Source organism: Xyrauchen texanus, chromosome 15, assembly GCF_025860055.1.
Source record: "Xyrauchen texanus isolate HMW12.3.18 chromosome 15, RBS_HiC_50CHRs, whole genome shotgun sequence".
NCBI classification, from domain to species: domain Eukaryota; kingdom Metazoa; phylum Chordata; class Actinopteri; order Cypriniformes; family Catostomidae; genus Xyrauchen; species Xyrauchen texanus.
The window spans coordinates 7,722,019-7,738,479 of NC_068290.1; the positions used below are offsets into that span (position 1 = coordinate 7,722,019).

The 16,461-nt window shown below is 45.3% G+C and overlaps 1 pseudogene; it reads left to right on the plus strand.

Moving 5' to 3' along the window:
• Positions 1–16,461, plus strand: part of LOC127656498 (oxidation resistance protein 1-like) — a 204,610-nt pseudogene that overhangs the window by 116,716 nt on the left and 71,433 nt on the right.

Sequence of the window (16,461 nt, forward strand, 5' to 3'; positions counted from 1 at the left end):
TTCTCTAAAGAGCAAACACAGCGGCGTTGAACGTCCTTTTCAGGACGCCGTCTTTCTGAAGATGCCTTTCCGCCTCTGTGTAGTTTTTGGAGGCGGTGATTTCTCCCCACCTCTGACGGTCATAAAAACCGCCTGGCGTACCTGGGTTGCGTAAACACGCAGGCAGCGCTTTTTATGAATGGTCTATGTTTTCAGTACGAAAACATAGCCATGACAGCATTGCGGTCGTAGGCTTTCTCTTGTAGTGAGAGAGAGCGCTTCAGCCGCCCAGCGCTCGCCTCCTTCCCACGGGATTGAGGCAGGCGCCGTGGCGATGAAAACAATCTGGGGTCAATGACGGGCTGCGTTTGCCGGGTGAACCCCTTGAAACCCCCGCCTCCCGGCATGCTTGCTGTTTTCCGTCCGGGCTCGGGATGAGCATGCTCTCCAATGGGTTATGTTTTCAGCCTGAGAACATAGCTGCAGCAGCGTTGCGATCTCTGCTTTCTTGTGAGGAAGAAAGCCACTTCAGCCACCCTCCGCCTCGCCTCCTTCCTACGGGATTGACGCAGGCGCCATGAGCGATGAAGATGATCCCGGATAATGGCGGGCTGCGTTCGCCGGGTAAAAACTGCTCGAAACCCCCAGCCCCCTGCATGCTTGCTTGCTCCCCTCACGAAGCTCGGGATAAGCGCGTCCGCCTAACGGCCGGCCGCCCGGTCCCTGGAGCTCCCGGACATTGGATGACGACATCACCGCTGCATCGGAGAGCGTCACAGCGGCATCGGATGCGGATAACTCGCCTGGGCCGCCACCTACGGGTCTGCTTGCTCAGTCTGAGCCTGACGCACGGAGATCCGCTATGCTTCCCCGGGCTTGATGATTCACGGGCTGGTGCGCCGCCCACAGACGCGCGCCCCCCCGTTCCTTCCCGGACGTGCACGACGACCTGAGCGAGCCAAGCCTCCTCGCTCCTCCGCTCTCACTACCCTCGGCGGTAGAACGGTCCCAGACCGCTCCCCCCCTGCATGCCATGGCCCCTCCCTGCAAGTCCACCGGGCCAAGGCACTTCAAGATTTGCACTTGGGTAGTCCTGTTCTTGACGTGCTGCAGGAACTGCACTCGGACAGGCGATGTCCACCCTCGTGGTCGAGAAACATAACAAATGGACTGGATCTGGTCGTAGTACAGGAGGTAGACAAAGCACGCTTTCTCAAAACTCTCCAGTCTCCCAGCTCCATTCGGCGACACCACCTGACGACTCCACCCAGCAGTCCTCAGTGGTGAAGAAACAGACGGAGGTCAGGTCACACGTCCTGCCCCGCCGCAAACCTGCCGCCAGGGGCCAAGCCCTGTGTGCCGTTCTCACGGCAATCTGCTTTCAGATTACGACAGTCCCGGTACACCGGACGCGGCGATCCTGCCTTCCGCCTGCCCACAACTGTCCCCTGGCCGGCCGGTTCAGACGAGTCCAGAGGACGCCAGCATCAGACCTCCTCCTCAGTCATGAACCCCCTGCCGGGTGCGCGGAGCAAGGTAAGTGCTTTGAGTCTATTCTCAGCACCTCAGCCTCAGGCCGCAACGAAGCCGCCCGACGCTGCATTACCTGTTCCGCCCCGCTGCGAGGCCCCGCCGGGTACGTCCAAAATACTCGTCCCTTTGGTGCCCCTAGCGTAGAGCTGGGAAGCGTGGCTTTCGCTTCCCAACGCATCACGCTGGCTGCACCGGACCATTTGACTTCGGTTACGCAATTCAGTTTGCTCGGCTCCGCCCCCTTCAGGGGCGTCCGCTGAAATCATGACCCTCTTAGCCAAGGGCGCGGTAGAGCCCGTCCCTCCAACCGAAATGAGGAAGGGTTTCTACAGCCCTTACTTCATTGTACCCAAGAAAGGCGGCGCTTACTGACCAATCCTGGACTTGCGAGTTTTCAATCGGGCCTTGTTAAAACTCCCGTTAAAAATGCTCACGCAGATAAATATTCTGGCTGGCGTTCAGCATCTAGATTGGTTCGCAGCGGTAGACCTGAAGGACGCGTACTTCCACGTCTCAATTCTGCCACGACACCGACCCTTCTTACGGTTCGCGTTCGACGGCCAGGTGTTCCAGTACAAAGTCCTCCCCTTCGGCCTGTCTCTGTCCCCTCGCGTCTTTACGAAAGTCACAGAGGCGACCCTTGCCCCGCTACGAGTAGCCGGCATCCGCATTTCTCAATTACCTCGACGACTGGCTCATCCTAGCACACTCTCGAGAGTTACTATGCACACACAGAGACCAGGTGCTCCGGCACCTCAGCCGCTTGGGGCTTTAGGTCAACTGGGAAAAGAGCAAGCTCACTCCAGTTCAGAGCATCTCTTTTCCTGGGTTGGAGTTAGACTCAGTCTCAATGACAGCATGTCTCACGAGCGAGCATGCTCAGTCGGTGCTGGACTGCCTCGCTTCCTTCAAGCCAGGCACAGTGGTCCCTCTAAAACTTTTCCAGAGGCTCCTGGGGCATATGGCGTCCTCCGCGGCGGTCGCGCCGCTGGGGTTGATGCATGTGAGACCACTCCAGCACTGGCTCCAGACTCGAGTCCCGAGACAAGCATGGCACCACGGCACGCATCGGGTAAGGATCACCCCCGCCTTCCTCAAAACACTCCAACCCTGGACAGACCTCTGCTTTCTACGGGCAGGAGTGCCCCTGCAGCAGGTGTCCCGACGCGTCCTGGTCACAACCGACGCCTCCCGGTCCGGGTGGGGTGCCGTGTTCAGCGGGCACGCAGCAGCGGGCCGTTGGAAAGGGGCCCCGCTGCGTTGGCACATCAATTGCCTGGAGTTGTTGACCGTCCTTCTTTCTCTCAGGAAGTTCCTCCCGTTAGTTCGGGACAAACATGTCCTCGTGAGATCGGACAGCACCACAGTGGGGGCGTACATAAATCGCCAAGGCGGCGTACGCTCCCACCACATGTCACAACTCGTCCGCCGTCTCCTTCTATGGAGCCAGCAGCGACTCAAGTCGCTGCGCGCCACTCACATCCCCGGCAAGCTCAACGTCGTAGCGGACGCGCTATCACGACAACGCCTGCCCAGCGGGGAGTGGAGGCTTCAACCCCAGTCGGTCCAGCTGATTTGGGAACGGTTCGGCAAGGCCCAGGTAGACCTGTTTGCCTCCCAGGAAACCTCCCACTGCCCGCTCTGGTACGCCCTAACAGAGGCTCCCCTCGGGACAGACGTGCTGGCACTCAGCTGGCCCTCAGGGCTGCGCAAGTACGCATTTCCCCCAGTGAGCCTTCTTGCACCGGTGCTGTGCAAGGTCAGGGAGGACGAGGAGCAAGTCACGTTAGTGGCCCCCTACTGGCCCACTCGGACTTGGTTCTCGGAACTCAGGCTTCTCGCGACAGCTCCTCCCTGGCGAATTCCCCTGAGAAAGGACCTCCTCTCTCAGGGACGGGCACGCTCTGGCACCCGCGCCCAGACCTCTGGAACCTCCACGTCTGGTCCCTGGACGGGACGCGGAAGAGCTAGCCGGCTTACCGGCGACCGTTGTGAATACAATCAACCAAGCCAGAGCCCCTTCTACCAGGCACCTTCACGCCCTAAAGTGGCGCTTGTTCGCAGATTGGTGTTCTTCCTGAACCGAAGACCCGCAGAGATGCGCTATCAAGTCAGTGCTCCTGTTCCTACAGGAGAGGCTGGACAGGAGGCTGTCCCCGTCCACCCTCAAGGTGTATGTTGCCGCCATTGCCGCCCACCACAATCCTGTAGACGGCAAGTCGACCTGATCCTCAGGTTCCTGAGAGGCACCCGGAGGTTGAATCCCTCCCGGCCAGGCCTAGTTCCCTCCTGGGATCTCTCGGTAGTCTTGGCAGGACTCCAGAGACCTCCCTTCGAGCCACTTGAATCAATTGGACTCAGGGCCCTCTCTCTTAAGACGGCCCTGCTGATCGCGCTCGCCTCCATCAAGAGGGTCGGGGACCTGCAAGCGTTCTCTGTCAGCGACACTTGCCTGGAGTTCGGTCTGGCAGATACGTCTTTGATCCTAAGACCGCGACCGGGCTATGTGCCCAAGGTTCCTACCACACCATTCCGTGATCAGGTAGTGAACCTGCAAGCACTGCCCCGGGAGGAGGCAGACCCAGCCCTTTCGTTGCTGTGTCCAGTGCGCGCCCTGCGCATTTATCTGGACCGCACACAGAGCACCAGACGCTCTGAGCAGCTCTTTGTCTGCTTTGGGGGATGGCAGAAAGGGAATGCCGTCTCCAAACAGAGGCTCGCCCACTGGGTTGTCGACGCCATCACACTGGCTTATCACACCCAGGCCGTGCCCCTACCCTTGCGGGTCCGAGCTCACTCAACAAGGGGTGTTGCGTCTTCGTGGGCACTGGCAAGGGCACCTCCCTAGCAGACATCTGTAGAGCCGCGGGTTGGGAAACACCCAACACCTTCGCGAGGTTTTACAACCTCCGCGTTGAGTCGGTTGCGTCTCGTGTTTTCTCAGGTCCGAGCCCGTAGAACTCGGTAACACGTGAGACCAACCGGCCGGGTGGATCGCTGTGCTCAGCGCCCTTTTCCTGACGTCAAGGTAAAGTAGTGCGCCTTCTTCCCAGGGCGCCCCACTCCGAGTCGGGCCCCTGGTCGATTCCTCCCTAGCCCTCCGGGTCCGCGGTTCAGCGGAGAAACTCGCCGACCCAAGCCACTGCGGGTACCCTGATGGCTACCCTGTACTGGTATAGGTGCTCCACAGGTAAGGCCTCCTGCTCGTACTCCCCCTGTGTGTAATTCCACGGTTCTGTCCCCTTACGAGCGGACCCCTGTGTCTCCCTTAGGCAGTTACAGCTGCCCCGGTCGCCGTGCTGTAGCAACTCCCCCCTTTCGAGGCTGGTTCTACCACCGCACCATACTTTCCACACGAGACCTAAGACGGCCGTGTGACGTGTCTACCACTTTTCCTCCCCAAGAAAAAGGGCAGGTGTGGTCTCCGGAGGATCTGGGTAAGACCCCCTTCCCTATATGCTTGTAAGGGCCCCGGCCGTGATTGCTCTATGCGAGAAACATAGAGAGAAAAGAGGCCCAGTCAGGCTGGCCCGTTCCCATGTTGGCAAACATCGCCTTGTTCCCCTCCCAGGGTAACTAGAAGGATTCCGATGTTCTTATGGGGCATTGGGGAAGGGTACGTGCAGCCAGGTACAGACGATGCGCGGCACTGGATGAAATCCCTGCCCGCCTCTGTATCGGCGGTTCACGTACACGGTTCAGCGCATGGCAAGATTGGAATGGGTCCCCTAGTGTCGCTTCTCCGACACAACGTGGAGAGAGCGACAGAAGGGGAACGTTTGGTTACGTATGTAACCTCCGTTCCCCGAGGGAGGGAACGACACGTTGTGTCTTTCCTCCGCCATGTCGCTGAACCGAGCCACTGTTGTGGCCGGACCATTTCCGGCTCCTCAGAAAAATCCTGAATGAACTCCCGTATTTGCCCCGCTTAAATACCTGTATGTCCGGGGGCGGGGTATGCAAATACTGACTGCCAACTCCCATTGGCCCTTTTCATTAGATCAGAGGTGAATATCGGCGCTCAAGAGAGACCCCTAGTGTCGCTTCTCCGACACAACGTGTCGTTCCCTCCCTCGGGGAACGGAGGTTACATACGTAACCAAAAGTTTTCTGCAGTGTGTTTAAGCAAAGGTGTCAGTATCTGTAGCGGTGTCTCCGCTACTGTTGCGGACCAGGAATAAACTGAGTAGCACTGAACGTGCTTTATTCCCACTCTAGAGATAAATATTTCTCTCTAGCACTGAATGCTATTTATTTCTGCTCCGCGGGCGAATACACAAATGCTTACATAATCACTTTGTCGGGTGTCAGATAACTAGCACAAAGCTTCAGAGCTCTGTCTGGATTTAATTGTCGATCGGTCCGGATCCAGATCCGGATAGTCTGCCTTTTGAGTACCCCTGAGTATTTTTTTTAGCTACAAAATGTTTGCACCCATTCACTTGCATTTTATGGACTATAAGAGCTGAGAAATTCTTCTAAAAATCTTCATTCATGTTCAGCAGATGAAAGAAAGTCATATACATCTGAGATGGTATGAGGGTCAGTAAATGCTGAGAGAATATTCATTTTTGGGTGAACTATCGCTTTAAGGGCTCTTGTCAGATCTGGATGAATTTGTCAATAAGAAGAGAGGTTTGGAAACCGATGAAAACGTGAATAATGTCCCACAGGGACATTATATATAATGCTGAAATATAAACCAAATCAAGATGTTTATTAATGCCTACTTTTGCTATTTCATAGCTTTAAAAGTCCTGCGTGGATTCTTATTTCAGTGTAGTTACAGTTTTCAGTGTCGAAAGAATTTAAATCATTAGTTCTGTTCAGCAGTACCGTTGCTCTCTAAACGCAGAGTACTCAGCTTGCATAGGGCCCTGGTCCCAGAACACACGTTGTGTCTGAAACCGCTCCCTATCCACTATATAGTGCACTATTTTGGGTGTCTGCTGTTTTGTAAGAGAGTCTAAATTCTGAGCGAGCTACTCGTTCCCTACTTTTGTTCACTAATTCTTAACCACAATGCAGTCTAATTTTGTGTGTACATTTGATGTGCACTCAACGATGGTTAATTGCCCATAATCCACTGCGGGGAAGATGTATGAGCTGGGAGTTTACTGCTTCCTTCACTCCTGCAATGTTTTATTTCATGCTGAATGCATTTACTTTACTTTTTGTCAAATCATTACTTGTTTAAAATAGCATAATAACATATAGAGAGGCTAAACATAAAGATAAATTATAAAATGTACTCTTTATTTATATTAATACTAGTGGTCGACCGATATGGGATTTTTAATGGCCGATGCCGATATTGAGAAATCAATCTGGCCGATTGGCCGATATGAGGCCGATACAATACATGTGAATACAGTAAATGAGAGACAAAGTATATTGATGAAACTAAATGAACATTTATTGTACATATTTTTAATTGCAAAAACTATATTGCACAAATATTATTTACTAATTAAGTAATTAAAATTTAAACAAATGAGGTAAGGTAACGCTTCAATAAATAAAGTTTTAGTGCAGCTTCTTGTCTGCTTAAACATTTACAGAAATAAAATGTTTATTAATAAAACGTAAACAAAATGTAAACAAATGCAATGAGGTACTGTAACACTTCAATAAATAAAGTTTTTTTGTGCAATTGAAAGCAGCCTTGTGTTTTTTACAAAGTGCACTTATTTGGTTTACACACACTCAACTATTTTTACAAACAGAAAATGTTAAGACTAAAGTGCTCACAGCATCACCACCAGTCCCTTTAGTTAGTAGTTCCATTTTAACAGTGGCAAGTTGTAATGCAGGAAACAAAGTTTCTCTGCATTTATTCCAGTGAGCCTGTTCCTCTTCTTCTGATAAATTTCCCCAACCTCACTAAATACTCTCTCACTTGGAACAGTTGATGGCGGAGGACAGAGATATTTCCTTGCCAATGGTGCAAGGAGACTCAATCGTGACTCATTCTGTTTCCACCATTCCAGTTATTGACCACTCTTTCGGTCAATAAGTGGCTCCCTGAGGTAAAGATTCAGTTCCTCTGTGATGTTCACTCTCATTTCCAGAGGTGTTTGAGCTCCAAGGATGTTGGCATAAATTTGATCAACAATACCAGTGGGTTCTTCTGCCTCTCTCCTTGGTTGTTTAGGAGGACTTGTTGGTCCTTGGCCTTCTTCCTGTGTGGCAGTGACTTCTGGCTGTGCTGAGGCAGTAGCATGTTCCTCCCCTATCCACTTTTTGGCTTTATCCAGTGTTTCTGCAGCTGTAAACATATGGCCTTTATAACGCGGATCCAGCAGTGTTGCCAACACCAAACATTTGTTGTCTTCTATTTTGGAAAACCTTCTTTCCAAGCTCTGCACCATTGTCTGCCTCAGTGTTTGGATTCCTCGTGTTGTGGGACCTTCTGCTTGAAGAAGCATCTTCAGCACAGCAATACTGGGAATAATGCAGGAGGAAGATGCTTCTGCTTTGCTCATTTCAAGAGTGACTTCCTCAATGGGGCTCAGTGTGTCTACCAGATTTGAAATGATGTCCCATTGATCTGCAGTTGGGCTTGAAATTTTCCCATGTTCCCCTCCATAAACACTCAAAGCACGCTTCTGCTCCAACATCCTTTGCAACATGTGCAGAGTGGAGTTCCAGCGGGTAGGCACAGCTTGAATGATGCCATTCTTTGGGATGCCAAGCTCTTCTTGTATGGCCCTCAGACGTTGTTTTGCTAACACAGGGTGATTAAAGTGGGTTGCACATGTCCTCAACCTTGCAATTATATCCCCAGCTACTCTCTGGCTACTGATGCCATCATTCACGACAAGCTGCAGCGTATGAGCACAGCAGCTAAAGTCTGGCATTTCTGCAAGTCGCATGCCTTTTACAACATTTGCACCACCATATCTGAGCACAAGCACAACTCTATCCTTTGAAACATTCCACTGGTCAAGCAGGTCAAGGAACATCTGACTGATATAATCTCCAGTATGAGAGCCAAACATGGCCCTTACATTCAAGATAACTTGTCTCCTTTCCCAGTTCTTGTCAATAAAATGGCAGGTGAGGCTCATCAGCGATTCAGCTTCTCCAGACCAACAGTCTGTGGTGAAAGCTAAATGGGATCCAGCATTCTCAGGTGCAATCAAAGTTTTGATCTTATCTGTTGCTTTTTTGTGCACACTGTCAAGCATGTCTGTGCGGTAGTATTTTTCACTTTTTAGGGTGTACCTTGGCTCAGCCACACCCAACAATGATTGTCAGTGGCAATCATCTCTATTATTAATGTGTCAATAGCTTTTGACCTAGAATCAGAGTTTTGCCATTTTCTTTGCGTGTCAAAAATGTGTGTGAGTGTTGTCTGGACTTTGCTCACTGAGGCAGAGCTTGAAGCAGCATCTCTTTTCTTCTGTGCTTCTTCATGCACAGATGCATGGCGAGACTTTAGGTGACTCCACATGTTTGTGGTATTTTTTTTCTTCCCTGTTGCAGCTCCCATTTTCACCACGTCACTACAAATATTGCACTTTGCATTCCCTAGTGTTGTCTCTGTAAAGTATTCCCACAGGGGATTGGTTTTCTGTCCATCCAACTAGCAGAATGAAAACACACACACACACACACACACACACAAAAAACATTTTAGATTAAATTATTAAATGTCACATAAATAATTACTGCTGCTTACTGCAGGTTACAAATAACATTTATCATTAATTAACCAATCTAAACAATATTCATAAATTAATGACAAAATAGTATGTGCAATTCCAATTCCATCTCATAAATATACATTTATTCACACTATTAAGTTTAAACAGGTTGTTTACTTTAAGTAGGCTATATTTAAATGCTGCTGTTCCGAGAATCTTTAGTTTCAGTTTCTGTGTTAGCACCCCCCCACCTACACAATGGTTGTCTATGTGCACTGGAACAATCATTCATAAAACGCATTAAACTTTAGTTTACAAAGACGTGAAACTCACCGAGTGGTCTGGGATGTTCACTGATATGCTCACACAAAAATCGCTGCAAAAGATGCTTTCCAACAGGTTTTAACGTAGTTTTTGTACCAAGTCAAGTCAATGGAGTCGGACAAAAACTACGATAAAACCTGTTGGAAGCATCTTTTGCAGCGATTTTAGTGTGAGCATATCAGTGAACATCCCAGACCACTCGGTGAGTTTCACGCCTTTGTAAACTAAAGTACTAACACAGAAACCGAAAATTCTCGGAACAGCAGCATTTGTCCAAATTTCAATCTTAACCGTTCTATTTCATCAGAAACGATCTTAAAACAGGGCTTTAAGTGTAAAATACCGAACTAACCCTTTAAATAATAATGATTTATGTCTGTTTAGTTTTGCTTGTTTGTTTCTATGAAACTTTGTAAGCCGTCACATGTATTTGCATGCTTGATTAGCATCAAATCCGACCGGAACATATGAAAAGGTATACTACACACAATATTACGCCAATCATGGATAATTAAATACAGCAGACAGAGATAGTGAATAACTTAATTCAGATTAAGGAATATTTTTTTTCTCAAACGTATTATTACTTACCAGACAGTGTTCTCTTCTCATCCACCTCACGCGATCACTGATCCGTAGTGCACGCGACCCAGCTTTTCAGCCCGTGGGAAAACAGCGTCTAGTTTAAACGTATCGAGAACAGCGCACGCATCTGAGGAACAGCCAGTCACGGGATTTTTGACTGTTTGTGAGGTTAAATGTTTTCTGTTTTGTTTAAATTTATTTGTCACATCTGTGACCCCCACTGGAGCTACCGCTGGGCTGCGGATCTGACATATCACAGTACTGTTTGAATAGACTTCGCTGCACACCGGAGTGTTTTTGTGTGTAACACAATGTAGCGTCAAGTTAGAAAGCGAATGCTGATTGGTCATTTACTGTGTCTGTCAGATGTCTGCTTCACTTCTGAGTGGCTTGTCTTACGGTGCTGGGCGGAGCAGAGCGAGCATATTCAGTTCAAAAGTGTTAATGCACTGTCACAAACTGTTTTGAACTATATCGGCCAAACGGAAATATTTATCGGCCGATGACGATATCTAAAAAATTCCCAATATCGGTCGATATATCGGCCTCGGCGATATATCGGTCGACCACTAATTAATACATAATTTTGCCATTAAGCTGAAGAAAACTCTTTATTTACTAAATAATTCAATGAGGTGATATTATTTTAAGTCAGAAACTGCAGACAGTGGAAATGATAATTCTGTGGATGATTTAAATATTCGGTTATGATCATTTGGTGGGATGATGGCACTATGCGCCCAGAAACGCTACCCAGCTTAAAGATACTACAGTAATAACAAATAAATACAATAATTTACATTTAATCAAATTTGTTTACTCTTTATTTTAACATATATACTATTCGCCATATGATCGCCTCTTGCCCACACATCTCTCACCTTGTTGTGCACACGCAAAAATGCTGTCTGTTCGCACTCCAGTTGTCAATCATGTGAACAGCAGAGGAAAAGGTATTTACACTTAACATGGATGTTTACATGGATTTATTCAGTTAATCAACCCGAAGTAGCTGCGATAGTTGCCAGTGCGAGGGCTCGATTTAAATGCATAAATACTGCTCATGACATGAGGGAAAATCACACTGATCTATGGCTGCACTGATTTAAAAATGTACACTTAAAAACTGTAATAAGAGCCCAGTTACAGAATCAACCTGAAAATGACCATCACATTACACAGAAATGTCTGCGTTAGCATTAGAGCAACAGCTTAACTCGACGTGCAGCCTTAAATTAGAACTTAAATTTGAATCTTGAAATATCAGCTTATCTTGGTGTTAAATTAAATCTATTCTTTTTTTCACTTTGTGGAGCGAAGAAAGTGTTTCGCTTTGAAGAGCTTGATTCTACTGCAGTGATGGACTCGCACACAGCTGTGTGAACTTCCGCTGTCATAAATGTCCCATTTAATAATGTCTCAATAAATTACACATTAATTAAGATTAAACCCAGTAATGTAACGACAGGAACATCACATTCTTAAGTAAAAGTTAATTTTTTCAATTGAAATTTTAAGGAAAATTTTTCCCCTAAAATGTATTAAATGTAGCACGCTACTACCTACCTCTGACCTGAAGAGCAAACGAGTCAACACGTGAGTCGAAAGTGTCTTAGAAGCACCACAAAATTACGTGGTTGCCTCAGCAATTGCGTTTTCCATGTCACATTTGCTTTTTATGATATTTTAGGTTTAATGTTTAGGTTAGGGAGGTAGGTTTTGTTGATTTAAAACTCCATAGAGAATTAACTTTAAAAAACATCATCTGTTTGGAGAAAAGTTTACTCACTTTTAGTGCCACACAGTGGACATTTTACCTCAGATACTGTAATGTGTGTAAGGAACCATGTAATATCAGATTTATAATGTTACAAATGACCATATATAAGAGTTAAGATATTTAAGATATACGATTTCAGTTATACTGCCCACCTCTAGCTTATACATTGTCAAACATGTAAACAAATGTGTTTTTAAGATCTTCAGCAAGTGTGAAGAATTCAGAGAGTACTTTTTAGTGAACAAATGTAACAGCATGAGGTATGCTTTGGATAACAGTATCATTCATTGCGTTGGTGGTTTGGCTGCATTTGACATGACACATTTAGCCGTTACACGGCACTGAAGAGCTCTTTTATGAACGTTTGAACTCCACACACAGTTTCTGGAGTGTGGATGTGGAGCACAACTGCTCTTGAAGAGTCCTCCAAGCACATCACAAAACCCAACACAGTATTAAGTTAAGTTGAGACATCCTCTACAGCAACTCTGTCACATACGTTATTTAGTTGCTAGTGTTTGTATGTCTCTGTTTTGTTTAGGTTTTGAGGTGATGATGGTTTGTTTAGTCTATAACTTTGTGGATATTAAAGGAATATTTCACCCAAAAATCGGATTTCTGTCAAAAAAAAACAACTGAATTTTCATTTTGGCTTGAGCTATCCCTTTAAGGCTGAGGTTGAAATGAAATGAAATGTATATTGTTTGTCTTATGATATTGAAATGAAGCACAGTAAATGACAGTCACCCCACAGCCATAGCCTCATTCCAGTACTGTGTGTGTGTGTGTGTGTGTGTGTGTGTGTGTGTGTGTGTGTGTGTGTGTGTGTGTGTGTGTGTGTGTGTGTGCACCTGCTTATTATGATGGGGCACTTGTTTCCAGCACCATTCTGAGCAGTAAATGAAAGAAGTCTAAGAATAACATCCGCCTGGCCGTTGCAGCTGCTGCTAAAACAAGCCTGGTTGTTTTCCCTGCCACATTGAAGTTTGTCACATGCATTATGTATCCCTGTCTGACAACAATAGACAATAAATACATACAAAATTAGCATTTTTTAACCTTTTGGAAAAGCCTAGGCATCGGAAACACTCCTATGATGCATAAAAATTCTGGCTACACTGGCAGCTGGTTTTGAAACAGTAGTATTGCAATGTGGCACACTGATGGTCGAACATTTTGCATTTTGTATTGGGCCACTGCTAATAGGAAACTAATGGGGCACATAACAATGGGGTAAAATATGGAACAAGACAACACACTGTGACTCAGATACATTATCACAACACATTTACAACAATTCCCATTTTTTGTCTCCAAATGTAACATTAATTGTACATACTGTATGCATTCTTATATAAAAACACACTTCATCTGGTACAATGATCTTGTGATTTGAGTGGAAAAATCTCTCAAACAAAGCAGCTCTAATGGTTCAATTCCACAGCTGAGATGTAAACAACATTAACACAATCTTGAAGGATTAGATGTGTAAATTCAGCTATGTATGTAGCAATATGTTTAATACTTAAGAGTAAGGGTTCGTTTAAATAACCCTAAGAATGCAACTGTAATAATGATGCTTCCCTGGAAAACTGACACTGCAAATTATAGGATAGTGCATGCAAAAATGAATGAATTCTGTCATAATTTACACACCCTCGTGTTGTTCTTGACCAGTATTATTTAGGCCTCTATTTCCGTGAGTGCCCAAAGCAGCCCTAGCGCTAAGACCATACACAACATCTTATCCAATTTCTAGATCGCTAATTCAGAGCCAATTTCTATGCCAGCACAAAGCACAAGTGGGCATGGGTGGGAGTGTTTGTGCTATCTATGGGTGTATGTGTGCAAACGGGGGATGTGTTATATGTAAATGAATGGGTGCAAAAGCAGGTATACACTCAGTTCCTGCATTTGCAGTTTGGAGATTCCACCAGCATGTGGTAAAAAAGTTCATGTCCAAACTATAAAAAATATAGTGGAAAAAATAATTATGTCAATGACGATCAATGTAGTAGACGTTTTAAGAAACAGAAATGTATGAGATTCTTATGAATCTATCTTGAATATCTGAATCTAATTTGTATTGGTATTTTTCCACCTGTTATCGTAGAGTGCAACTTCAAAAGGGCCCAGTGGAAGGAGTTGTAGAGAGTAAAATGTCTGGATTTGGTATTATTATTTTTTTACCATTTCGTTATTTTGATGATAGTTTCGTTTAATTTAAAATGATATTTGAATTTAGTAATAGGGCCCTTAGTTTCATTCACTGTTCCCTTTTCATTTTCCAAAGAAGTTGTAACTTGACAAAGGCTAAAATTCTGCCTAACATCTCGTTTTGTGTTCTATGGAAGAAAGAAAGTCATGCAGTTTTTTAACAAATTAAAGGGAGTAAATGATGACAGAATTTTCATTTTTGGGTGTACTGTCTCTTTAAATCCTGTTTATGTTGCCTGATTAAAAAGCCAAATTCGAAGGTAGCAATGCATTTAGCAAAAAAGGCAGCCTCTGCATTATGCATTATGATGAGTCGAATGGATAAAAATGTATCTAATATGGCGAACAAAGTGAGAGAAATATCAATTAGAAATATCGTTAATTCATATAATTCATTAAAAAGTATAATCCGAAAAAGTATCTATACAATTTTTTCAAGCTAATTAAAATGTACTTTTTACTCAATATTTGTGAGAGGACTGCTATTTGTATGATGCACAGTGTCGCTACCTATAAATCAGTAATTTATGTGGTTCCATTTCAGCTAGGATGCTACCTTAGAAGGCAGCTGCCTATGTAGGGAGTATACAGTAGGGTTATGAAACAGAGCAAGAAAAAAAGATTTGCACGATTTTTTAGATGGAGAGCTGCTCTGTAAATCTGTGACAATGGACAGAGCCTGGCTGCACACAGAATGTTCCAGAACTGCAGAGTCGCTGTGTTGTTTTGTTTTGGTGCAGTAGCTCATATCCCAGTGTGTGAAAAGCCTGTTTCAGAGGATACACACATATGAGGGTTCTGTTCCAGAGAATTCCACGAGAAGTGGCAAAACTCTCTCTCTCTCTCTCTCTTTATATATATATATATAAAATCTTAGCTCTAGAAATAGACACTTGCATGCTTATTCTAAAATGTACTAGATCATGTGAATATTTGTTATTTAAATGAACACAGATTAACAATATTCTAGCTTTTTTATTATGTCTTATAATTAACCACATGCTGTTTAGTTTAGCTTTGTTACTAGATTTCTATATTTTCAGCATGTGAGTGGTGCTTGCATGTGCAAACATCAATGCTAGGGTGTTGCGGGTTGTTGCTAGGCCGTCGCTAGGGTGTTCTGGGTGGTTACTATGTGGTTGCTTACTTGCCCAAGTAAAAAAGAGCTCATCCTCAAGCCCATCCTCTATGATATTCTGTTGCCTATGACTCAGTTCCCTCCTTCATTGTAAGTCAATGAGATTTCTCTGCCAGGCAAAAAGTCCAATCACTTAGGAAAAAGTAATAGCAATGCCTCAATATCCTCACAACACCCTCAACAAGCTGCAGGATTTCATTTATATCCATAGCACAAATAATGTGGTCTGAGTTAGGTGCCCAAGTTTTATATTATTACATTTAAAAACAAATTTAAACATTAAAATGTAATGTTTGTAGCTAGCTGCCATAACAATACATCTGGTTTAATGGCACAATTTGAAGGTAACTCTGTTGCCCTTTAGAGTACTTAGATTTGTTAGTACCAGAGCAATGCAAGAAAGTATGAAATGAACAACAGTACGCTTGAAATGTGTTGACCACTCTGTATATCTGGTCTTAATGTTATTAAAGAGAGACCAGCCACTGTAGTTCTCTCGCAATCAGTGGCATGAAAATGCTGGATAAAAGATCAGTGTTCGTTTCAACATGCTGGCCTGGTTTCTCTCGCTGCAGTCTCATTGGAGTGAGCACAGAAACAGCAAGACTGCTATGACTCATGACTGCACAGCCGAGCGTCTCTGTGTCACACTGACATAAGCGCAGAACCTGTTAGCCCGACGGATTCTGAAGTTAATGTCCAGCCTGAAGCTGAAGTGAACATGTGCAGGACTTGCTAACATTTCTGTGATAACCCTGAACACACATACAGTATTAGCAGTCACACACACACACACACACACATGATACTACATGCATACACATTAGCCTTACATAAGCTAGGCAATGAATTTTAAATGTAATTCACAAACAAGCTCCAAAACCTACCGTGCTGTTTACTGCATTCTTTGGCTGCATCCTTACCACCATGGAACCTCATAAGTGACTGACTTGGGCTTCTTTTAACCTGGTCTCATAGAATCACATTACTATACCTTCATTTTTGCAAAATTATTTTCAGGTGCCTCGTTTGTGGACACAGTGGATATTTCACCTTGGAACTGCTGTGAAACATGTAATGAACCATAAAATTTAAGTTTGCAAAAATGTCGCCACTGTCACTTTTTTTTTTTTCTTTTTTTTTTTTTATGAGTTTATGTGAATTAAGTGTACGTTTTATATTTATAATCAACATTCTCGTTCGTAATATATTTTTTAACTGAGTTCAATGCAATGCATACTGGGATTGTCTTCTAC